Here is a 6,034-nt window from a genome sequence, read left to right as displayed (position 1 = left end):
ATATATATGTGTGTGTGTGTGTGTGTGTGTGTGTGTGTGTGTATGTGTATGAATTTGTTGCCTGCCTTTGGATCCCCTTCTAGCTGGGCTGCCTTGTCTGGCTTCAGTGGGAGAGGATGCACTTGATATGCCAGGACAGGTTGGTAGCCATGGGGGACATCCCCTTCTTTGAGGAGAAGAAGAGGAGGTAATGGGGGGAGGGTTACGTAAGAGTGGGAAGAGGAGAAGAGGAGGAAGGGCTCTGCCATCATCATGGAAAGCGAATAAATAGAAAGAAAGAAAGAGAGAGAGAGAGAGAGAGAGAGAGAGAGAGAGAGAGAGAGAGAGAGAGAAAGAAAGAAAGCGGGAGGGAGAGAGAGACAGAGACAGAGATAGAGAGACAGAGAGAGACAGAGAGAGAGAGAAATGGAAAGGAAAAATTAAAAAAATTCTCTATAGGCTAGCACACAGCTCAGTCTTATGGAGGCATTTTTTTCTTTTTAGTATTTTTTTCATTGGAGATTTTCTTTCTTTATATTTCAAATGTTATTCCCTTTCCCAGTTTCCTTCCCGTCCCCCAGGGAATCCCATCCCCCTCCCTCTGCTTCTATGAGGGTGTTCCCCCAACCACCCACTCCCGCCTCCCCATTCTTGCATTCCCCTACACTGGGGCATGGAGCCTTCACAGAACCAAGGGCTTCTTCTTCCATGGATGCCCAGCAAGGCCATCCTCTGCTATGTATGCAGCTGGAGCCATGGGTCCCTCCATGTGTACTCTTTGGTTGGTGGTTTAGTTCCTGGGAGCTCCGGGGGGTCTGGTTTGATGACATTGTTGTTCTTCCCATGGGGTTGCAAATCCCTTCAGCTCCTTCAGTCCTTCCCCTGACTCCTCCATTGAGGACCTGGCGCTCAGTCCAATGGTTGACAGCAAGCATCCACTTCTATTTTCTTAATTGGGGTTCCCTCCTCTCAGATGATGCTAGCCTGTGTCAAGTTGACAAAAAACTAATCAGCATACTGTGACTTGATTTTTAATTTCTTTCCTCTCATTAGAAACGCCCATATTCTTAGTTCTCCATTTGGTGACCCTTGGCATTCACTGACCAGCCCAATGTTAATTTTTTTTCATTTATGCTCCCCCGTCCCATTTATTTATTCAACAAGTGATTATTGGAGCTTTCTTAAACATCGGTTACTCTTAAAGTGTTTCGGTGTTAAGGAATTTGTAATATGAAAATAATTACTAGAAGTGTGAAACTAAGTAAGCTGCCTTTGTTGCTTAAGATGAGCCAGCATATGCCAACCACGTTGTTCTTTTAGGGCATTAACGGTGATTGATGTTTCTTCCTGGTGTGATTCCTCTGCACTCCTTTCTTCAGATTCTGTTTTCATGCCTCAAATTTTTATCCCCATCCCCTAATCATTTTTAACACGCTAGCGAGTAAGGATGCCAAGGTTCAGGACTGTCCAAAGTTCCCAGTAGGAAAAAAAAAATGATGCATTCCATACTCTGATCTTAAAGACTTGGGAATTAATTCAGCCTGAAGATTTAAATGGCTTTAAGAAATAGAATTGATCTCAGCAGAAGTAGTGACTCTGTAAGCTTCATTTTCTGGGACTATTAGGACTCAATTATGTTTCAACTCTCCTTCCACTACTATAGCAGTGACTGAAAACAGTATAATTCTACTGCTTAAGGATGTAAACTCCAGGGCCAAACTACTGGGTTCAAGTAACTGGATGATTATGCACAAGTTACTTAACGCCTCATTTTCTAAGCCCAATCTGTAGGTACAGAATGATCTCTCGGCGTGCTGTTGAGCTACAGAAATGTGTTGCTGATAAAACTAGATACTCATTTTGTGTTTTCACTTTCTTATTTATTTATTTATTTATTTATTTATTTTGGTTTTTCGAGACAGGGTTTCTCTGTATAGCCCAGGCTGTCCTGGAACTCATTCTGTAGACCAGGCTGGCCTTGAACTCAGAAATCTGCCTGCCTCTGCCTCCCAAGTGCTGGGATTAAAGGCATGTGCCACCACCGCCTGGCAATGTTTTCACTTTCTTTACCAGTATTTATGTTCATTTAACTTCACTGTTAGCATTCTGCCTACAATAATTTTGCCCTAATGGCTGTACACATTTATTTCTTCCCTGCAAACAGAGGTATCTTACATATTTAGCCAAGATTTTACATAGTAGAGGGATAGCTTAACTGTGTCTTCATCAATCCAGCTCTGGCAAACTGTGGTCAGGGAGGCAAATATACAAGACTCCTTTTAAAAGGACATTCTAGGCACTGAGGCCCCAGTGAACTCTTACAGTCCGCTATACACCAATGACTGTTGACACTCTTAGGTCAAAAGCACCAACTAAACTCCTACAACTAAGAGGCCACTTTGACAATGCTGGAGATATCCCTGAAAGGAAAAAAATGTGCCCAAAAACTAAAACATGAATAAATAGTAAATTGTACTGAAAGAATCTAAAATGAAAAGCCTGCCCCCTGCACTGCACCGAGAAAAAGTAAGTTATGTTTTCCCAGCTGGAAACGAAAAAGAGCTGCATTATCTATAGTCTATTGAATGGATCCCTGTCATTAATATTTTACTCATGTACATGTTTCATTTTGATGCAATTTTCCTGTTTAACCAGCCAGAATCATTTTCAGGATATTTAACAAGAACGATGAAAATGCTCGGCTGCATCTGTTCATCATTTGACTAACCAAATTTTTGCATAAATTTAGCCTGGGTTTAAGCCGTCATTGCTTCCCTCATCTTTGGTGTCACTCTTCTAATCTGCATGCCAACGTTTGCTATTATCCAGGTGTCTGATCACATACTGTCTTAGCAATCAGATCAGAATCAGCAAAGAGAAATTGAAAAGATGTTTAATAAAACCACAAGCACAGACAGTACTCCCCAGGACAGCCTGTGTTGGTTGCAATGACAAACTGCTTTAATAATGAAAATAGACTCTTGATTTTTACCTACACAGATATGGTTTAATTTTCTTCCTCCTTATTAGAATCCTCACTAGCTCTCCGCCTAAACCTTGCCCCTTGTTATAAAAATGAGTTGGCAAACACAACAGCTCTATTCATTCCGTTTAATATACAATTTCATATATATGTACACACACCATAGTGAAATCGTTTCTAAAAACATTGGCTGACAGTAAAGACAGTAGAATCTAATCCCCTCAGGTACCCACTTAAGACTTATCTCTCTGCTGGAGAGTGTAATAAGGTCGTCAGGATTATTAAAGTTGATAGAGCACCAAGCTCAGATTAATTACATCACAGACTTCAGAAGAAATTATGGAAAGCAACACTATCGCTCCTGGCAAGCACACATATTTTTACAATTCCCTAAGGACTCTAAGTATAACATAATAGAGTATCTGATGCAATTGATATGAAAGTTTCACAAGACAGATTCTGAAAGATTAATAATTTGCAGAAGAAGAAATATCCATTGCACACCAAGGCATAAATATTCAGACTGAAATACCTTAAACAAAGAAAGAATAATGGTAAGTAAGTAAAGGTTACCAAGATATGTGAGTCCCTTATGTTCTGGAAGATTTTTGTTTGTGGCATTCCTGAATTTTCAAAACTCAGTACACTTATAAGAGGGTTTATTACTTGTGTAGTTTGAGCAAAACTGAGCAAAATTAACTCTTTGATACCACAAGACAGGTGGTGAAAAACTAGCTCTGATTTTAAAGTAAGCCCACTAGTTCTTCCTAAGAAGTGGCTGGGCAGGGCTCTGTCAATACTTAAGATATACAAAAGCTAGTGTTGCTTAGTGAACCATGCTACTGTGGTATTTCTCCATTTCTCTTTTTCCCTATCCTTGGAGTCAGAAAGTCACGCCCTTATTTTATACTGATTGAAGACTCCCAAGATTATAATTTACACAGCTTTCAGTTACATGTATTAGAAAAAAACTCATTGTAACCTTTAGAAACTTATGTGGAGAGGTAGGTCTATAACTCAGTGCTTATTACTGTGTGTGCACAAGTGCAAGGCACTGAGTTCTATTTCCAGCATTGCAAAAGAGAGAGACAAAAAGCCAAAGCAAACAAATTTGAGAAAAAAAAAAAAGGAAAGCTCTTTAGGAAAACATTTCTTGGAATTAGAAGAACAGAAGGTCAAATGTCTGACCTTCACAAGTCAAAAGCTTTCTGACTGACCCAGAATAAAAGCCGAGAAGATGGGTATAAAGGCAGAGAATGGGGTACACTTATGTTTCTGCTCTTTCATACAGGAAGAAATATGTAAGTTTTGTGTTAACCCCACAGGAAACCCTTCATGATGCAGAGCAGGAAGATTTGCAGCATAAGGAACCCTCAGCTCAGTGATTCAGCACAGAAGCTCATAAGGGTGGAGTCAGGGATTCATAGAAAACAAATCACACCACCAACCAAAAGGAATGATGTACTGTTCGCGATGTACAAAGGAATTACTAATATGTCTGGCAGGTATATCAAGGACAGAAAACGGCCAAAAACTAAGGGAGAACCACAGAGAAGAAACTGGTAAGAAAATAATGAAACAATGAGCTGTTGGAATAAAATATGTGAAGTGGAGAAGATCTCATCCCGTATCCCCATTCATTCCTCTCTGCTGGGACCAATAACACCCTCAGGCTTGAATTAGTGAGAGATAAAAGCTCAAATGAAATGCAAGATTAATGATTTCATTTAGATTGGATTGGAAATGTTCCTATTGGAAACTGACCCCCAAAGACAGTACACTCTGAAATACCATCAAAGGGCAGAAAAACGGATTTCATGAGAGCACGGTTAAGGCAAATAGGGAAGCAAATAGCAATGCTGTTTCTATAATCTGATAATTATCAAAATTGTTTCCATATGCATGAGGGAGACCTTTGACCTGTCATTTCACAAAGAAGCTGATCTGTGTTTGTGATATTTGTTGTAGTTTTAGAATGTGATTCATTATGGAACATTAGTCAGCATGGGGATGGCTGTTCCTAGCTCAGATGCTGGCAGCAGTGAACAATGGCAGCTGCCAGACAAAAAGCAAGGGATAAATAAAAGCAGTATAAAAAGCATCTCTAAGAAAGGTAACGACGGATCAACATTTATCATTCTACATTGGAGGAAGCATTCAATGCTTTTTACTCACCTCCATTTCCTATGTGTGCAGTCAACTGGTTTTTGAAGTCTAAATTCAGGGAGGTGAGATGGCTCAGAGGGTAGAGGTACCTGACCTCAGACCTGATGCATGATCCCCAGGGCCCACAAGGTGGAGTGGGGGAAACATCTCTTGCAAGTCATCCTCTGATCTTCTTATGTATGCTGTAGGTCATGCATAATGCACGCAAACAAAATGAAAAGATGGAATTGGAATAAAAATGTGACGTGTCCGAATTTCCTAGGTTTCCATGAGTGCCTGATAATCTCAATGCTTGTAATTGTTAAAACACCTTTGTATGGATTGGAGAATCTTGAACAACAACCAAAACATAACTCTGCTGGAATCTTCCTGCCAGTGGGGCTAGTGATGGTACTCATGTGACCCAGTACATCTTATAGTCAGGTTTAGGACGGGAATGATAAATTTCAAATGGTGTCACTCAGAGTGAGTTTTAAGATGTTGCTGTTTATGATGAATGTCTTCAGATTTTTAGATGATTCTTACATGAAATAAGTAGGCAAGCTTTTATCCAGTGAATTGTCATACATGAGTGCTGTTAGCATTTTCTCTAGGCTCTGCCCCACAGTTATCTGGCAACAGCCAAGTGTGCCTGGTTCACTATAAAAGGGGCTGCTTGCCCCCTCCTCTTTCTTTTACCCTCTTGCTTTCGCTCTGTCCTCTCATCCTACTATGCCCTCTCCACTTTCCCTTCCCTCCTCTCTCTCCACATGCTCATGGAAGGCCTCTCCTCTTCCTCCTCCTCCTCCTCCTTCTCCTCCTCCTCCTCCTCCCTCCGTCCTGTCCCTCCGTCCTGTCCCTCCCTCCGTCCCTCCCTCCGTCCCTCCCTCCGTCCCTCCCTCCCTCCCTCCCTCCGTCCCTCCCTCC

The 6,034-nt window shown here is 41.1% G+C and overlaps 1 pseudogene; it reads left to right on the top strand.

Moving 5' to 3' along the window:
- The first annotated feature begins 149 nt into the window (after nucleotides 1-149).
- LOC114613684 overlaps nucleotides 150-6,034 on the top strand; it is a 78,548-nt pseudogene continuing 72,663 nt past the window's right edge.

Source organism: Grammomys surdaster, unplaced genomic scaffold, assembly GCF_004785775.1.
Source record: "Grammomys surdaster isolate TR1022 unplaced genomic scaffold, NIH_TR_1.0 126271, whole genome shotgun sequence".
NCBI classification, from domain to species: domain Eukaryota; kingdom Metazoa; phylum Chordata; class Mammalia; order Rodentia; family Muridae; genus Grammomys; species Grammomys surdaster.
The sequence above is the reverse complement of the archived record's forward strand: the minus strand, read 5'-3'. Positions and strand labels throughout refer to the sequence as shown.